The 21,106-nt window shown below is 30.3% G+C and overlaps 1 pseudogene; it reads right to left on the minus strand.

The window, feature by feature from the left end:
- Positions 1-6,241: 6,241 nt before the first annotated feature.
- Positions 6,242-9,241, minus strand: LOC107879430 (annotated as a pseudogene).
- Between the last annotated feature and the right edge of the window lie 11,865 nt (positions 9,242-21,106).

A 21,106-nucleotide genomic window follows, 5' to 3' on the forward strand; every position in this document is an offset into this window, starting at 1 on the left:
TATATATATATATAGGGTGTAAAATAATTATTTAGTATAATCTTATTAGATTCTCGGTTTACCAATAAAAAAATTAAAATCAAATAAATAACATAATTTTTTAATAAAATCATTAAAAAATAACGATAAATAATCAATAATATTATTATCGGTATGATTTTTGTATACCTCTAAATTAAATTGTGATTTTTTACTTCATTAATTATAATAAGAAACATATTTATGCATGTGAGTCTCCGTAATATCATAATCAAAACACTAATCAAATAAATCATTATTTTTTTATTTTGGATTTTGTGTAAAATATAAGAAATTATTACGTTTTACATATTTATTTATAAAACGTAATAATTTTTTACATTTTTTTAAAAGTCAACTCCGTTAGTTGACCGTTAAGAAAGAAGTGAAAAATGTAAGAAATTATTATATGTAAAACGTAATAATTTCTTACGTTTTTTGAAAAGTCAACTCCGTTAGTTGATCGTTAAAAAAAATTGAAAAATATAATAAATTATTACATTTAACCTATTTTGATAACTTTTTAAATAAATGACCTATTTTGATTATTTTTTTTATTTTGTTGCTCATTTTAGTTCCGAGTTCTCCAATTTCGTAGCTAGTCAGGCACATTGCCCAATTTGTTACAAAGTAGGTAGGAAACTTCATTTTAAACTCTTTTTTTCTTTTTGTGAAAATGTGCTCTCTATGGTACAGCCAATTTAATTGTTTGCCTGCACAACCGACACTTTCATCGTTCTAACTTCTTATATAAATAAATCATGCTCTGCAATTATTCCTTAGTATTTTTATTGTTCTTTCGTCTTTCAAAATGTTGAAAATAAACAGAAATCTTTTATTAATCATTTTATTATCTAAGCATTCTTTTTTAAGAGCAAATATATATATATATATTCTTACCTCACATAATTGACACTAGCTAGTTGTATGAGTTATATTTATTTATTAAACATGAATAATAGTGTTATTTGAATTTTCATTTTTTAAAAGAGTACATGCTATAATTTATATAAATCAAGTGTTATTTTGAATCCAAAATGCTACATAGATATTATATTCCCGCTTCTTATTTTCATGAGGGTAGTTATGATTCATAGTAAAAATTAAAGGATAAATTTGAAACATTTTTCTCGAAGAACTTTGATTTCATGATAGATCTCAATCTTTAATATGGGTAACGATCCATGTTTCAGACATCTCATGCATTTGTGGGATACTGGAGATGTCTCTTTAAAGGATATTTGACCCCATAATTTAGGATTTAAATTGAGTAGCCATCAAGCTAGATTTAGAGTAAAGTAGCCCTCAAGAATTCTAACCAAAATTGAACATAGTCCACAAAATTTCAATGTCTAAATTTAGGTCCGCCTGAACTCTCTCAATATTGATTAGAAAACAAAATTGAATTTTCAAATTAGAAGAATCCCTATTTATAAAGATATTTCTCCACTGGTTCAATGAAGAACAAGAACACACACAAATTTCCTTTTCTCCTAAAACATAAAATTTTAAGTTCTAATTTAATATGAGCATGGTTGAAAATGTCCCTTCACCGATACCCGGCAATTTAATTAGGGTATTTGCCTGCAAAACCGACACTTTCACTTCGAACTTCTTACAAATGCTCTACCCGGACCCTGTAATTATTCCTTGACGTTTTTATTTTCCTTTCGTCCTTCAAAATGTAATTTTTTAAAATGTTTTAATTAACTCCTCATTGGGGGAGCCTCCATAAATATTATGATGACCTAAAGCAAAACTTTAATGAGGGGCCTAGTATTTTATATATAATATCACTTGGAGTCTATTTTTCTAGTTTCTCCCTCTATTTCAATTTATATGATTTTTTTTTTTTTTTTTTTTTTTAAGATTCAATCTTTTTAACTTTAACAATGTGTTTAAACATAAATTCTTTAGCTTTTTGAAAATTCTAAACTACACAAATTGAGATAAATAGTGAATTGGTGTGTTTTGGAGATTAAGGAAAGAATTTGTGTAGTCTTTCAAAATCAATCTTGTTTTAATATTCCCTTCGTTTCATTTTACTTTGCTTCTTTTGACTTGGCACACCAAATAAAAAAATATTAATTTGAAGTTTATTTTACAAAATTAACTTATTAATGATGTCTTGAAACTCGAAATCTAATGATTACTATTTCCTTCAGTTATTTAATACCGATGGTAATATAGAAAAAGAAGTAGTTAAACGCTCATGATTTGTGAAATGAACAATTAATGTGAAACAAATATATTTAGAAAGACACCAAGTAAAATGATATGGTGGGGTACATAAAACTCTATACCATAAAAGAATTACTTTTTTCTTCAAGACATATAATTAATTGGAAGTAAGTTAGTAAAAATACTTTTATTTTTAAGAATAATTTATTTTAATGGATTTTGTCAAATTAGAAACATCATTTATTTATGGGAAAATAAATATGTCACTGAGCGATCAGAAATGGCTCATTTATGCATCCGTTAAAAGTTTGGTTCATTCATGTCATCGCCGTTACAAAATCGGCCTATTCATGCCATTACTTTTTAACTGTGGTTTTTTAAAAACAACTTTGCTACGTGACCTCTTATTAGAGGTCCCACGTCATTAAATAAAATAAATCAATATTAATTAAAATAAAAAATATGAGACCCATTTAATACCCGATCTATTAAATATCCATCCCACACCCATTTAATATCACCACGCGCTCATCAATGTGGATCGTGCTTTCGCTGAAAAGCACTACGCGAACTTGTCTGCAAAGCCTTTCTTCAATGGGTTGTTGAATAAATTGTGTCTGCATAAACTCTACCTCTTCATATCCCATTTTATGTTGTTGTGGTATACTTTCAATGACATTGATTGCTTGTTCAGTGATTACAGAGGCTTTAAAAGGAACACAAATTCAAAGAGAATGTAAAATGAACTCAAAATTGTAGAACATTGATTGTAGGTGGACTTACCAAATTTCATTTGTATTATTAACTCTTTGTTCTTTTTCTCCAAGTTCATGTTTTCTTTTATCTCAATCTTCCTTGTGATATGCGGGACAAACATCTCGTTATAAGTTGTCCAAGTTGTCAAAGAAATAGTTCTATTTGATAGCCTCAACTGTTATCTTGTTGTTCCACAAGTTGGACTAGTCCATAATTTATCTAGGAAAATGTTATATTCCATTTTAAGTTCTTCGATCTGCATGTTATCTTGTAAAAAATGTGGATCCTTTTCGATTCCGCTCTTATGTATTGCTATTATTTATCATCAGTCTGGTAACCATGAGTTTGAGGACATTCGTAATTGTGTAGGAACATTATTCATGAAAGTGATTCTATTGAGAACGTGAAGAAGAAAATTGCGCTTTGGTTTTCAGAAGGTGTTGCAGAGTTGCAAAGTAGCCTTCACTCTTGGCTCTCTGAGTAAAAAAAGTTTTATGAGTATTGTTTGGTACCCTTTATTTGGGTTCAACTTGTGAAGTTTTGAGTGTGTTTGGTACTCACGCAACACTATTTATGTGTATATCTGAAATTTTTTGCAGAAATATGTGGACTTAGATCCATTGGAAGAATAATTAGGGTTGGGCATATTTTGGTTTAAACCGAAAAAATTAAAAAATCAAACCAAAATTTTAATTTCGATTTGGTTTTTTGATTTTTCGAATCGGTTTCGATTTAAAATTTCGGTTTGATTTTTTGATTTTTCGAATCGGTTTCGATTATCAATTTTTGAAATTCGATTAAACGGTTTGGTTTTCGATTTTTGAAAAAAAATAATTTAGATAAACCGATTAACCAAAATTCTATAAATAATTAATAATATATATATTATATATATAATAATATACTATAAATATATAATTGCAACCCTAATAACTAATTAAGTAATAGCACATCACATATAACTAACAGCATACATCAGTCCAATAATAGTCGAACAATCGATCGAACCATAGACTATCGGCAAGATTGTCGTCTGTACAATAACACCAGAGCTGGCGGCCAGACGACCATTGTGGGCTGCAGCCCGCAGTACCGATTGTGGTCTTTCCGGCAGCGACCACTCTTTCGAGTTCCGACTGTTTATGCAAACTTATGCATAATGAAGTTATATATTATGTTAAACTTATGGTTATATCATTTAGTCTCGTCCATGTTGAGTTATTTGTATTTGGAAATGAAAAATAGGTTTGAATTTATTTTTTTTAAAATCATTAATTTTAAATGTCCAATCATAACTAGGGCTGTTTAAAACCGAATCGTAACAGTTAATCCAACCGCAAAATTAATTTATTAGCTAATTGGTAATGAGTTATTGGATTAATGGTTGGAGAACGCATAAATTTTTTTTATAATTAATGGCTTATTGGTGCGGGGATGGATTACTCAATTTTCTTATCGGGTAAACCGTTAACCCATTAATAGTTATTATAATTATATTTTTACCCCTAGATATATAAGTATCTTTTGTCAATCCAACATATAAAACTCCATTTATTATTCTATTCACTTCTTAGTTTAGAAAATAACATGTCATTTCTTGTGACATCTAACCATAAAGTGTAGTCAGACTCCCTAAAATGTAAAGAAAATCTGAAATTAATTCTTAAACCAAAACATAAATTATTCTCGACAACACAAAGAACCGCAATAAAAATGAAACAACTCAAATATGTCCTTCACAAAGTTTGATACAAAATATAAAAATTCAGATAATATTATTTTTTTTTTCTGTCAATCCTAGTAGTTAAAAATATTTCTACATACGTTTTAGGTCTAGAAGAAAATTCTTATTTGATTCGATGTGTTAACCTATTAAATAACTACACGAACAAAACTCAAGAAGCCTAAAAGATTGATAAATAGATCAATCATAGTATACAAACAACTTAGTTGGTGAAGAAACTGAGGAACTACCAATAATCGCTCGATATTTCATTATCTCTTAAATTTATCCGTTACACCATCCGATAATCGTCCGTTAATTGTTAATCCGATACCGAACCAACCATTATCTTATTGGGTGACTAGCGGATTAGTATATTTAAAAACCGAAAATCAATAAGCCGAACTGCTAAGCATAATTATCCAACCGATAAGCAACCCTAATCATAACAAAGAGAGGTTCACTACTTCAATCTTCAAAACCAAAGTAAAAATCCGAAATAACCGAACCGAATTTATAGAAATCGAACCTAACCGAATTTATTTCGATTTGGTTACGGTTATCATTTTTGTCAATCCAAAAATTGAAAAACCAAACCGATATTAAACTATCAGACTGAACAAACCGAATGTCCAGCCCTAAGAGTAATATTAAAGTGGCTTAAGGTGATAGGTTGAGTGTGGATGGATTCTTTTTAATGGATCAAATTTTTAGTGGGTCCAATTTAATGACATGAACCTCTATTAAGAGGCCACGCGACAAAGTTGTTTTTAAAAAACTAAGTCAAAAAGTAATAGCATGGATGGACCGGTTTTGTAACAGTGATGACTTGAATGAGCTGAACTTTTAACGGATGACACAAATAAACTATTTCTGATAGTTCAATGGTATATTTGAGTCTTTTCCCTTTATTTATAAACAAAGATATATACACATATTAGAAAATTTAGGTGCCTCAAAAAATTTTAGGCCTAAAGCAACGACTTTAGTTGCTTTAGGCTTGAGCCGGCCTTGCCACTCCTTTTGTTGATAATTTGAATTCGTAATCTTCTTGAAAGTGAGGAGTGTTTACCTTCCGAGCAATTCGTTGGACCCATAATAAACATAAATGTTTTATTAATATTTTTGTTTAGATATCTTTTCAAGGCCAAAAAACTTTACGTATTATATATCCTATAAAATTGACACTAGCTAGTTGTGTGAGCTAAACACGTGTTATGATCTCCCAAAAGAGTGGATTCAAGTTTATATTTTTGTGAGACAAAAAGGAATTTTAAACCAACGACTGAAATTTTAGCTAGTTATAAAAGGGCGTTAAATGAGTTTCTTAGATTTCAAACGCAGGACTAAAAAAGTTTGAAAATTATTTATTTCATTTATATTGCAAGAAATGAACTATATATTAGAATCCATAAGATGTAAACAACAAATTAAAATACAATACAGTACAAAGTGGTAAATGACGGAACAGACGATGATCGGATCACGGAGAAATAACTAGTAATTAATTCAACCATTGTTGGTGCAAATATTAACATTGAATCGATGGAAAGGCAACGCAGGTAGGGACTTAGCCATGTTTGATAAAACTTATGTGGATGTTTTTCTTGCGTTCACAAATTTTTCATTCGTCTTGACAATCAACAGGAAAACCAGACGGTACAAAATTAATGTACCTACCAGAATAGTAAGATCCATCCACTTTGAGTAGGCCATTTCTACTTGCCATCTCTCTCTCAGCACGTCCTCTCCGCTGATTGTATGAGTGTTTCCATCGACGTTATCAGTAAATAGCAGTCCTTCAAATTCGTTCTTAAACATGCCTTGGTAAGCGTACCTGTGGAACGAAACGTAGTATAATGGATACTTCCAAATAATATTAGGCAACTCGTTAGGTATTTGGAAAAAACCGCCACCTAATATCATTAGTCCTTGTATTCCTGCGCCTACCACAATGCCCATGAGGAAATTGGGAACGATCGCTGCAACATTAGTCATTAGGCTCTCGACTATCATCATACCGATGAAGAGGACCAGAGCAAAGTAGACGAAATGCTCGAATCCGCTTTGAAATCCAGTGAGGAAATAGGCAATGGAAACCGGAACCAGTGAAATCAGTAGCAAGTAGGGCATGGAGGAAAGAGTGTTGGCAATCACAAAAGCACCACAACCATAGTGTCCGTTCATGTTTTCTCTTTGAAATACCTGCATTTTTTATGAAATTAAATTTATCAGTCGTGATCAGAATAGATAAATTAAAACTGAGAAATAGTTTGTTGCATTGTGATGATGAACTGAGGATATATACCTTCATGTCCTCCACAAATGAAGGAAATCCACCAACTGTCATGAATGAAACAACGAAAGCCACCATTAGACCTCTTTCCTGAAATGTTAGTATTCAAACTTGTACATGTCATGATCAAATATTGTGTTCGTTTAGTAGTACTAAAATTTCTTATCCCTATTGTTTATACCTCAATTGAACGATAGCTTAAGTCGACATTATAGTAGATAGTGCCAAGACCTAAAGCAAATAGTGTAATAATGAACTTCACTTAATATTTATTCACAATCCATAAGCTGTCTTTTCTAGAATCCAGAAGTCATAAATTCTAAATTCTAGCTTCGTCGATGCCTGCAAACAACCCCTCTTCCTTCCTTTCCTTTTTTCTGGCAGTTTTTCCTTACCTGTTGGCATATTTCTGCAACCTGGTTCTGAACTTTATGGTATTCCTTGGATGATTTATATGAATTTATGAGAAAGTCTACCACCTCTTCTGTCGACTTTCTTCCAGGTGAACCATGTTCGATATCCTATTAATTGTACGGCAAAACTACATTCAGTAAAAATGCAAACTTTGGTCTCTCCAAGAAAAAGAAAAGGGGAAGTGTATGAGATACTAACTGTTCACTTACCTCATCAAAATCCTTATTTATTGTTTTAAGAAAGTGATCAGACGGATTCTGATGAAGTGGGCAAGGGAAACCATTTGTCCCAAAAAACTACAACACCAAATAGAAGGGTTAAAAAAAAAAAGAAGAGAAAACTAATGAAGATTTTACATATACTAAGCATTATAAGTCCATTACTTAGACAACTATTCATTGCTTAAACGGTTATAGAAACTAATCAAATTATCACATGTATTATATTGGCAAGTTAATAGTCCAATAATGAATACCTCAATTGCTGCACTAGCAGGTCCAAAATATACTGTTCTACCTGAAGACAAGATGTACAAACTGTGAAAGAGATTGAAAACATCAGCACTAGGCTGATGAATAGATGCAATAATGGTTCTGCCCTGTCCGCTCATCACATAATAAGATGCAGCACTGTCGAGGCCACTGGTTGGTTCATCCAGGAAAAGAAGTTTTGGCCGCGTTAGAATCTCCATGCAAACACTAAGTCTCCTCTTTTCTCCTCCGCTAATTCCTTTATTACCAAATCCTCCAATTCTAGTGTTCATTGCATTTTGCAACCCCATGTCCTTTATAGTTTGCTCTGCTATTTGTATTTTCTCTGATTTTGTCATGGAATCTGCGAGTTGCAGTTGTGCAGAGTAGTAAACGGCTTCTTTGACAGTTAATGTTGCTATTAGAGTTTCATCTTGAGTTACATAGGCCTGAATTTTGTAGGCTGGAGAAAATTAGCATGTGTTGCAACTTGCAAGCAATAACTTGTTAATTACTCCCTTTTTTCAGTTTGTTTGCCTGATTTTGACTTGACATGTTAAGAAAGTAAAGAAGACTTTTTGACGAACCTTGTGGTGTTAAACTAAATATACGTATTGCATACCAATATGCCTTAACTTTTTTGGTCTTAAATATCCAGAAAGTAGAAATTAAAATGTTGCCAAAGAAAGAAAGAGACATTCTTTTTGTAACGGCCTAAAAATGGAGGTAAGACGAACAAATTGAAACGGAGGCAAGTTCCAAAAAGTTATCTACCCCTTATTGAAACTTTACAAAGGCTTCAAAGGCCTTATAACAAGGTAAATATCAATCCAATGAAGGAAGAATTTGAGTAATGTTTGGACATGTTTTCTTTGGGGGGCAATATATATTTTTGCAAATCCACGTTTCTTTTATAATTATCTCATGAACTTCAACTTGGATTAGAGAAGATTTCCTTATAGAAGTTCCATAAGAAAGTTTCTGTTTGTGACCATTGATTAGAATATCCCCAGTCTGCCTAGTGCTGAAATCCAGTCTCCCTGATCAGAAGTTCCCATCGAGTCATATAGAGTGTTTGTAATAATATTCATGCATGATTTGACAAAGAGACATATATATATATATATATATATAAATGTTGGGATTGATGAACATATCTACCAGCTAATGGGTCGAGAAGTGTAGATTTGCCAGAGCCAGAAGGACCCATTTTACAACCAATAGCTCACTTGGACAAGCATAGCCGGTAACACCTTCAAGTATGTTTTTGCTGCTATTTTTACTAGTGGAAACAGACACCCACAGGTCACTCCATGTCAAGTAAACAACTCTATTCAGTTCTTCTTCCTCCACCTTTTCAATTTTGATATCCTGCAACTCCATATACGTTTGGATATCCTGATGGAGTCTCTACGTATGTAGTGGAATTTTGACGGAAGTGAAATTAATTCTTATATAGTATGTATAGGACTTCCTGGTGCCGGGTGCAAGTGCAAGGGGAATGTGAAACAAAATTATCAACCAGCAACTAATAAAAATGCGCACCAACATTGGGTTGTGGTGGAATAATGTTCGGAATCCCTCCGCCCTTAGTTTTTGTATTGGAAGTGTTACCCTTAGAAATGAATTTGGGTTCAATTTTACCCTTTGAGAAAATGATCAAATAACTCGCCAATCTATTATCAGATTCCTAACTACACATCTACATTTCACGGGATCTATTACCCTCCGAACATATTTTAAAATGGAAGTAATACACCCCTAAATGCTGACATGACACGGAGAGTGAGTTCACTAGGAGTGTGAAAGTCAAAAATACTATTAAAAAAATAATTTTTATAATATTTTTGACTTTTTATTAAATATATATTATATTTAATATTTATCTTTAATTTTCTTCTCTCTGCTTTTTTTTCTCCCTCTTTTTTTCATTACTAGACAATCAACCTACATATACATCTCTACCGCCACATCTGAACAACTGCCATCATAGCAGCCCCATCTCCTCTCCTATCTTCTAATATTTCTTCACGATTTGGTTCACCATTACCCACAATTATTGACACTATATAAACCAACATTTAAATCACCAAACAATCATCAAGAATTGTTCTTAATTTTTTGAGACTTCTCTCTTCTTCATCAATGTACAATTTATAATTTTCAAAAACTCATTTTATATCTCTAGTTTTCATGACTTTATCCCAAATATCATACCTACTCCTTATAAACCCCAACTAAACTCTCATAATTTTTCCTTATTCCTTCAATTTAATCATCCCCAATGTCAATTTTTCCCTCAATTATTACTCCGAAATTGATGTTTTGCTTCGCCCTTAGCAGAGAAACACCACTCTGGTTCATCCAACTCCGACGATGAGCTGCCCCTATTTCCTCTTTCTCTTGTTCGCTTTCCTAGTTCATCTAACTCCCACAACAAATCTTTGAGTTCCATTACCATCTTCTTAAAATTGATTTTCGTTTCAACCTATTTTAATCCAAGGGGTAAAGGAAAAAAAGGGAGGAAAGGGAAATAGAAAAAAAAATAATAGCATAATTAAAAAAAGTATTTTTTTCTTAAAAAAAGTAGTATTATGTGGCGAGACGCGTGCAATTCACCATCTAATACAGATCTGAGTATGACTTTTGAGGGCGTACATATTTCATTTTAAAATAATTCAATGGGGTAATAGTAGGGGTGTTCATGGATCAATTTGGGTCGGTTATTGGTCAAAATCATAATCAAACTAACTTAGTCGGTTTTTAAATTTCTAAAACCAAACCAAACCAAACAAAAAAATAACCGTCGGTTTGGTTCTTGTCGGTTTAGTTCGGTTTGGTTCGGTTTATAACTTTAACTAATGATAAAAGTTGAAAATTAAAAATAAATCCAATCTAACATATGAGATGTTAACCGAGTGTTGTATCTCAATCGTGAAACTAAGATGTCAACTGAGTGTTATATTCGACAAAGATATGAACACTTCTAAAAAAATATTTTAAAACTACATTTAACAAAATGATATGATAAACCCCTAAAAGGTGAACACAAAAGGTGAACACATAGACTTCTTACTCAACAAGGTTAAAAAAAAAGTTAAAATTAATGATTGTCTATAGTCAAATGAATCTCAGCTATAAATTTCAATATATAACAAGATATTATTTTCACAATTAGTATCATTTGTCATTCAAAGTGCGAAATTCACTTAGAATCTCATAAAGTACTATTAACTAGATGAAGAAATGACTTAATGTGTTACGACTAAAGTTAAATAATGATTAAAATATAAAGTGTAACAAATATTTATATTGTATTTATGAATAATACATAGATAATTATAATATATATATATATATATATATATATATATATATATATCGGTTCGGTTTGGTTATTTTGTCGGTTATTTTAGAGTAAAACCAAACCAAACCAAACCAAATTAGTATCAGTTTTTTAAAATTCAAAACCAAACCAAACCAAATTTAACCAAATATCGGTTTTTTTAATCGATTTGGTTTAGATTGCGATTCGGTTTGGTTAAAAATCAAACCATGAACACCCCTAGGTAATAGACCTTCAGTGAAGTATAAATGTGTAGTTGAGAATTTGATAATAGATTGAGGTGCGTTTGATCATTTTCTCCACCATTATTCGAATGGGATAATTTTGAGCTTCTACTTTTAAATTTTTTCTTATTGGAGACTTGGAATTGTGTGGGGAGGAGTTGAATATGAGAATAATAACATAATAAGAAAATAAGTTGTATAAACGTTTTTCATTTTTTACAAATAAAAAAGATGACAGATATTTTTTTTTTTCCTTCTGATTTCTTGCACGTTAGGTAGAGTTATTATTTCTAATCATGATATCATGTATCTTCTTTTACTAACTTTAAAAATGATAGTATGATAAAAGAAATCAAATTTAATTATACCTTGATACACTTTATTACTTATATTAATTTTAGTAAAAATTACACAAATGAACTTTCAATTGAGGACTAGTATTATTAGTTTTGAAAAGAATCAATAGAACAAATATTTAGTTGAAACATCAATATTAGTCGAAACAACTTTTTTATTTAAATCTTTAAAACTAAGAGCACTTGTGAACTTTAAATGAATGACAAAATTATATTATTGCAAATAATTCAAGGGCAAAATTAATTTATTTTTTCTTGTTTTGAAACAATCATTAGAATAGAGGGCATTTTTAATCTATTTGAATAGTTGGGGAGCTTAAAATGTAACTGTAAGAGCATTTTAAGAATAAGTTTAACTTATTTAAATAGTTCAAGGGGTGTTTTAACCCCTTTCTCCAAATAAAATCATGTTTTTATCTGTTTTATAATTGCAGTATGGTTTTTATGCTTGAGAAAAATTGTTGCAATTAACCTAATTAATTTATTTTGTTTTAACAATGCCACTTGCCATTTTGTAGATATAACATTTGGTTAAAGGAGAGGGCTTTTCTCCTCTAATATTAATAATTAACAATTAATGATTCATAATTAACTATTACTGATTAACAAGTTATAATATATATATATATATACTGTTTCTTCGTGTTTATCATTCTTATAGTTTATATTTTCCCCAGAGTTTTTTTTTTTTACTTTACCCTGTTCATCTCTTCCTCTTAATCTATGTTCTTAACATCGTACTTCTTTAATCACACCCCGAAAAATTTTTGTCTGGCAGCTAACACTCGTCCTTTGTCTATTTTGCAGACATATTGGACTATCAAGGCCAGAATTCCTAGGAATTTACAGGTTAATCCATCGTTGTTATTAAGAAATTAAAAGGCTAACCATATACTAAGGGTAAGAATTTTATAGATAATTTAATTTACATGATTTACAAAAAATATGTAGAATAATTTTAAATATGGATATAAGAACATAAGTATAAATATTTTTGTGGGGAAAATATGTAAATAAGAACTTACATGAAGTAACTAGGAGAGAGGTTTCCCTTTCGGGAACTCCCTTAAGATCGAATAGAAAACTTGGAGCTTTTATTTAAATCACAATGATACAAAGTTTATACAAGAAAGACTGGCTTGGATAAGTTTTTTGGGAGGAAGGGTTTAAACATTTCAAGTAGGTTTTTAAGTTGGTTGATTTCACTCTGCCTTCCTTCTAAGAAATGTACGCCTTTTATAGGCAAAAACTAAATAAAGTAGTGGTTCTAAGGATCACTACGTGGTCTAAACACATGTGGCCGACACTTAATGATAAGAGATAAGAAAGAATCTTTAATAATGCAAGCCGGGTACTCTTTTGGGCCCCATCGTCACATGCATTATTAATTCTTCTTGAAGACTTATTTTGACGCGTGTTTCAACAGTTTTTCTTTCTTTTGGAAAGTAGTGATAAAGGAAGCACTCTGACAACCCTGATTATTACAAGACATAAAGTGGGCATCTCCACCTGACTACACCAGCTAATAATACAAATTATATATTGTCTTATGTATCCAAGTTGTGCAGGGCACTTGAGTCGAAACTCATTCCTGAGTAATCGTCTTCATATGGATCCTGAGCATCCTGGAAGTGTGCAATACTATCTTCTTTGTCTGATCTTGCTGAATTATTATCTGTATTATTTATCTCTGGGACAGTTCTGTCTAAATTAGTGGGCTGTCCGTCTGGCTGTCCATTCATATGTTTATCTTGTGTCTGGTTACTGAAAAATCTCTCTAAAGTCTGTTTAATTATAGTCTCTATTGTTTCATTTTTTCTTTTAGATATTAAAGTCTTCTTTAAAATCTTATTTCCTGATCTTGTTAACTTATTTTTTGATGAAGAACACCCTTCATCTTCACTTTTTGGCAAAGTGACAGCCATTAACGGGTTTGATTTGTCTTTACCGGTCACCGTTTGAACCGGACTAGCTGTACCAACATCCGGTACAGTGGATTTCTGAGCATTTAGTGGGAAATGCACACTCTTCTCATCCATTTTTTGAGGAGATGGAGAACTCTGAGTCTGAGTCTGTGTTTTTGCATCCGTCTTGCTTACATTTGCCTGCTAGTTGAGTCTTGCTTCTAATAATTGTATCTGCTTTATTAATCTAGCATTTTTTCACGAGGAGTGATTCTTTCTGGGCATTTAGTTTCTTGAAATTCTCCGTCATTGAAAAACAATGGTTGTAGAAAATAATCTTTTCAGTCTCCTTTTGCAAATTATACTGAGGTATTTGATCTGAATTTTGTATGAGTGAAGGAGATATATAGTAGTTTGGTCCTAGATATCCTCTAGCATGATTTGTGGCTTCGGTAAAATCATTAAAACCTTTAAAAAGATGGGCTTTAAAACCTTGTATTGAATCTAACACTTCTAACCATGTTTGGAAAATTCCGTTAGTTTTTCCATGAATGACTACATAGTATTTAAACCTAGGCCTACTCTTTTCTGCCATGCAATGACATAAAGAGTTCATGGATGCCATAAATGATTACGGTTTTGTTTATTATAAGAGATCCAAAGGTTATCTACTAAACATCTTTGGGGTCTATCTAAAATGTAATCTCGTCTTACTCTAAAAGATATATTACTCTCAGGGTAAGCAATTAAATTAAATGATCCGAAGTGAATTCTTTCCATTGTCTCTAAAGATTCTAATGGTCTAAAATTTAAATTACCTAACATTGTCTGTTGATACGACTCTGAAGACGAAGCTACACCTTTGCCTTTGTCTGCAGGAGGTTGTCCTGTTGGTCTCATGCTGAAAACAAATGAGTGAGATTAAACTTATTTATTTATTCCCAGTTGTAGTCTACTTAACTGGTCTGCTAATTCGTTTTCTTTACCTTTTATATGTTCAAATACTATATTCTTGTAAACGGATATGGTGTCTGTAAAATTTAGCCATCTTCTTCTACTACTAGTTTTATCATTTATTTTTTGATGAAATTTAACTATAGCTTCACAATTTGTTCTAACTAAAATTTCTTCTTTATTTAGAATATATAATTTGAAACTATTTAACCCGTATATTATAGCTAATATTTCTAGGTCTATAGCACTTATGTTTCCTTTTTCTTTATATGCCCCACTTTGATATCCACATATTTATTCTTCATTTTTATTACTGTATTTATTAGGTCGTGCTTTTAAGATAGCTCCCCATCCTAAATTACTTCCATCTGTTTGAATGATTAAATAATCTGATTCTAATGGAATTTTTAGATCTGGAATATTTTTAATTTTTTCTTTTATTTTTGGGATTAATTTGATGTTTCTATATTGAAATTTTTCTGCTCTTTACTACCTGTTTTTGCGTATAATGGTCCTACTATTTTTCCTAAGTCTTGAATAAAATTTCTTGCATAATTTACTAATCCTAGAAATTTTTGTAAATCTTTTGTCTTTTCTAATTTATCTGGCATTTCTAATACCTTCTTTGCAATGTGTGGTTGGAGTTTTACTTTTCCATTTCCTAAAGTTATTCCTAAAAAATTAATATAAGTCTTACATAATTCCATTTTCTTTTTACTTATTATTATTCCATGTCTAACAAATAATCTGAAAATTATTGTAAGTGTCCTAAGTGTTCTTGCATATTTTGACTGAATACCAAAATATCATCTACATATACTAATATGAAATGTTTATATTCTCCAAATATGTTATCCATCTTTCGTTGAAAAATGGGTGGAGCTGTCTTTAACCCAAATGACATAACTAACCATTCAAAATGTCCACCTGGACATGTGAATGCTGTCCATTCTATACTGTCTGGGTGCATTTTGACTTGCCAGTAACCTGACTTACAGTCAAATTTACTATATATCTTTTTATTTTGAATTCTATTAATTAACTCACTTTTATATGGTAGTTTATATGCATCTGTTCGGGTGTTATCATTTAATCTTTTATAGTTAATTACCATACGAGCTTTACCTCTTATTTGTTCACTATAATTTCTTACCATAAATGCAGCCGATCTGTGTCTAGAGGTAGATCTTCTTATTACTTCTAATTGTAAAAGTTCCTTTATTTGTATATCAAACTCTTTAGTATCTTCATTATTTGCTTCTATAGGTGCTGTTTTTATAGTGTATTCCGAATTAATTATATCTAATTTACACATTATCCCGTTAGTGTCCCAATGGACTAACGGTCTTTCTCCTATTATTTCCATTCTATCTAATATAGATATTATATTTTCTAAATCTTTTGGACTATTTATTATTCCTATTTTATCCATTCCTTTTCTAAAATTATAAAACTGAGTTTCTATACTTATTAGGGTATAGTCTTTTTCTATATCTGTTAAGCATTCTTGTCCTTCTGCATTAAATAGAGTATAATTTTTAACTTCTTCTAGATTTTCTTTTATATTTTTGTTTTCTTTTGACAGGTTGCTATTTTTGCATTGATTGTTTTGGCAATTGTCGCAACATGGTTCTGGAAGCAATCTTGTTTTATTTGTGTTTAGTGTTCTATATACTGTTGGCAATGTTACCGTTTGTACTGGTGTATAAGTTAAATTTTTAAAGAGCATTATTCCATCTCTTGTTAAGAGATATCCTCCTTTATTCTGTATACAAAATCTTAGTCCGATAACAAAATCTGATCCTATATTTAAATCTCTTGCTAATATTTTATTAACATTGTAAACTGGGTTATAGAATTTATTGCATGTATTTAAAAAACTTAGTTGTGCTTTTTCTATGTAATAATTATAGATATTTTGTGATCCATCCATTTGAGTGGCTGTTATAGGTCTTTCGAGTACTTTTAGTAAATGTTCCGGTACTATTTCTTTATTGATTAAACAGCTAGTACATCCGGGATCTACTAATGCTAGAGTTTCTATTTCTACATCTTTTATTTTAATTTTTACTAAAATTTTTATAGTAGAGAATTCTTTATCTTCGTTGCATATTAGACTAGTGTCATTTTCTTCTAAATTCATTAGTTCTGCTTCTAGTTTTTCTAAATGTACCGCCTCTTGTGTATCTGTTTCTTCTATGGCGATTTTGATTTTTCCTTTTTCTAGGATAGTTAATCTTTGTTCTAAATCATTTACTCTGGTTTCTAAAGCAGACACCCTTAGATTTAGGATTTGATTATTCGTATATTTTTGTCCGTTATTTACTTCGGGTTCCACTTGTATTTTTAAGGTGTTTTCTATACAATTTATACATGCTTCTAAGTAACATTTTTTGCATTTAGCTCTATTGTCTTTACTTGGATACCAATTACAGATACGACATCTATTACTGTCTAGACCTTTATTTCTTTGGAATTCATGTATACATTCTTGAGTAATATTCATTAAATTATTGATTACTAGGTTGTTTAAGTCTAAATCCTCTATCTCTTGTCCTAGCTCATTAACTAAGTTATCCTCTTCTGAATCTGAAGAATCAGATTTTGGATTATCTTTATCATTTATATCAATACTTATTATTGAGTATATACTTTCTGTATCTGACATGTATTCGTCTACGTTTAGTAAAGTTTCTTGGAAATCTTCTATTAGTTGAAAATTTCTAGTTCTATTATTATTTCTTTTAGGACATACATTAGCTAAATGGTCGATGCTTCCACAAGTATAGCATTCTAATTTGTTTTTATAATTTCTATCATTTCTATATTTCCTAACATGTCTATCTCTATTTAACCATGGTTTTTTAGCTTTTGATTTTCTTAAGAAGTATTGTTTACGACTATATGGTTTTTGATTATGTTTCTTCTTATATTTTCTGTATTGTTTCTGATCGTAATTCTGGGTTGTATAGATAACAGATTTACAGAAATTCATTTCATTTCTTTTTAATTGTTTTTGTATTTGTATGTTTGTACATTTTTCTGTTAATATATCCATTATATGTTGTGTTCTATGTCCTATTGTCCATTTTAAATTTGGGTTGGCTACTACCCCATCTCTTTTATACCATCTATCTTCTATTTCTCTTCCTAAGGCTCCAGGTAATTTATTGAATAATTTTTTGCCTAATTCTTCATTAAAAGTATTTCCGCTGACGGTGCAATAATAAAAATAGTCTTGTAGGAATTTTTTTATATATACCCAATGCGAAATACTTAATTGTTCTAGTTTGATTAATGCTTCCTTTTGTACTGCTAATAATCCACTATTTGGATCTTTTCCAGTTAATAACATATGCATTTTGTTTGTGAAATTATAGGGATTTGGTCCCATACTTAATAAAACCTGGAAATCATATGGGCAGTTTGTCTTAAAACTTTCCCATGTAGCTTTTGCAGATTCTTCTAAGAAGGTTTCTAAATATTTATACATTGTTTCCGTATCTGTTTCTGTATAATGTCTTAAGTAATCTGCAGCTACTATTCCTTTCCATAAGTCTATCACTGTATCCCACATTTGGGGATCATGTGCTGCTATATTCAGAATTTTACCTTTGCTTCCTCCTTCTTGTAGTTTAATTGGTTCTTCTATTGGCATTCTTTTACCTGCTGGTTTTATATTATCTCCTCTAAGCTCTGTATCTGGGTTTATCCTAATTGCTGGTCTTCTAGGTACATTGCCTGTACTATAATCTATTGGTTGAGGATTAGGGTTTGTTTGTTGGAATGGGCTAGCACTTGAGGAGCTAGTTGGTTCTAATTCTGCTAGTTCTTTATAACTGATGGTAGAACTTAATATAGAGATTGTGTCTTCATCTTTTCTTTCAAGAACTGATTTGTTATTTCTATATCCTAAATTATCACTTCTCTCTAAGCAGTTTTTAAAATGTTCTATACATTCTTTTATTTTCATTTCGTCTTTTTGACATCCTTTACATTTAAAAGTTATATATTTATATTCTTCTGCTAAGTTTTCAGCCTTTTCTATGGCCATGTCTACTTCATATCCTTCTTGTAGGACTTCTATATTGATAAACTCGCTTTCTGTTTCGATATTACTCTCTGTTTCATTATCGTCTAAATTTCTTTTAGTAGTGTAATTATAATCCGTAAACCTGACCGAAGTTTCTCCTTTACTTGTAGTATATAATAGATGAGAATCTGGTGTAAAACTTTTTGGTTTAGTAAATTTGTTTAAATTCCATTCTACACCTGCATATATTTCGGAGTCTATTTTTATTGGTTTTATTAAACTTATGCCTTTATTTCCCATTATTTCAACTACATCATTTACTTTTAGTTTAAATTTTGTATTACTACTTAAAGTTAATTTTCCAATAAAACCTATGCACATTAATAAATTATTTCCACTATTCATTTCTTCGTATCCTTTAGTTTGGATTCCTATTTTAATGTTTTTTTCAAATTCTTTTAAGTTCATTAGGAAGTCTGGACTTATATAGAATATTCCTCTATTATTTGTCATATCTACTTCAGTTAATCCTATTATTGACTTCTTAATGTGTGACCATCGATCATCATATATTTGTTATTAATACTTTGGATCCTAGATTTTTTCTAGTTAGACCTTTTATTCCTATAACAATTAAACTCATATGCATCAATATCATTCTATTATTTTTTAGATGTCTTAAGGAATTAGCATTTACTAAATCTAGTATTTTAAAGTCTTCTCCTATAGCCGATATTTGTTCTTCTCTATAATGTCTATATAACTGATTGTCTGTAGAAAAATATCCGGCGTTATATAGTGTTTTAGGATTTAATAATTTTAGTTGATGTTGTTGGAAGATTTGTAAATCTTTGTCTACATTTATTATTTCGTTAAGTTCTTGGTTCTGCTCCATATTAGGTTGTCTTCTGCATATTCTAGATAATATATTATTATTTCCTATTCTATTTTTCGAAAAACTTATTCTTTGTCTTTCTTCTCCTTGTCTTTCATTATTTTCGATGGTTCTCCGTCTATTTGATAGAAAGTCCATTTTTGTGGGTTTCTTATTATATTTTTTCGTTCTTGTTTAGGAGTTAATTCAATTCGTTTTAATTGGTTAATAAGTTCGTCTATTTCAAAGTTATTTTTTGGCTGGACTTTTTTATTTTTTATTAAAATGTCTATTTTCTTATGTAGTTTGGGTAATTCTGGTTCTTCCTGGAGGGGTTTTTGAGTTTCTTTGCCTTTAATTAAGATGTCTATCTTTTTGTGTAAGTCTAATAATAACTCTATTATGGTATTATTTTGTTTTGGTAAAATTTTATCTGTTTGACTTGAAGGTATATACTTAGATAATCCTTCTGGTTCGCTATGATAATTTCTTGATTTTTCTAGTGCTTTACTATAATTTATATCTTCTTCACTCATGAAAGTGATATTTTTTCTAATCTTTTTGTTATTTCTTGCAAATCTTTGATCTCTGTTGTTATATTTTCTACTTGTTCTACAAGCTTAGATATTAGTTGAGTTGTTTTACTTCCAATTCTTTAGGTCTTTCTATTATGGTTTTTATTAGTTTTTCAATTTCTAATTTTGTGGGTATTTTTTCTAAATTAAACTTGTGATTTAAATACTGGATTTTTCTATCTATTTCTACTTCTTGTGACTTTAAATAGTCTAAATTTTGTTCTATCTTATCTAGTGTCTTTTTATGTTTATTCTGAGTAACTTCTATTTCTTCTAAAATTCTTATTATCCTTTTCCTGAATTTTTTCGCTTGAATTTATCAAAAAGTCTATTATTGTATTATATTGTTTATCTTCTGAATATAAAATATGTTCACCCTGGTTGAAATTACACCTTATGGTTGAGTTATCTTTTAATACTCTATATTTCTTTTCTGGTTGAAATCTAAGATCTAGGTAATCGAGGTGTTTTAACGAAGCTATCTTGTTATCCTAAGTGGTTTAAGTTAAGGTATTTTTTGCTTAGCTTAGTTTGATATTTCAATCTATTATTTGTATAGGTTATATCCAATTCTACTTCTTGTATATTTTCTATCAGCCTAGATTGTTCGCTAATTAATGCTTTTTTATAATAGTTAGATGTTATGGTAATTATTTCGTCTGTTTCTTTAAAATTTTAAAATATCTATTTCTAGGTTTCTTATTTCTTTATTTAACAATTCTAATCTTTCTACAAATTGTTTCCGAATTTTTACAAGCTGATGTTTATAAGCAAATTCTCTATAATATTGACGTTGTATTTCTCTAATACACTCAATATATCTTATTGGCATTTATTATCCTAATTGATAAGATTTTCTCTTAATCCGTTCTTTAAGCCACTTTATTCCTGAAATATTATTTTCTAAATCTCTCTCACAACCTTGTATTTCCCAATTTAACGCGCTTACTAAATCTTCACAAACTTGTCTAGATGTATTATA

This window comes from Capsicum annuum, chromosome 8 (genome assembly GCF_002878395.1).
Source record: "Capsicum annuum cultivar UCD-10X-F1 chromosome 8, UCD10Xv1.1, whole genome shotgun sequence".
NCBI lineage: Eukaryota > Viridiplantae > Streptophyta > Magnoliopsida > Solanales > Solanaceae > Capsicum > Capsicum annuum.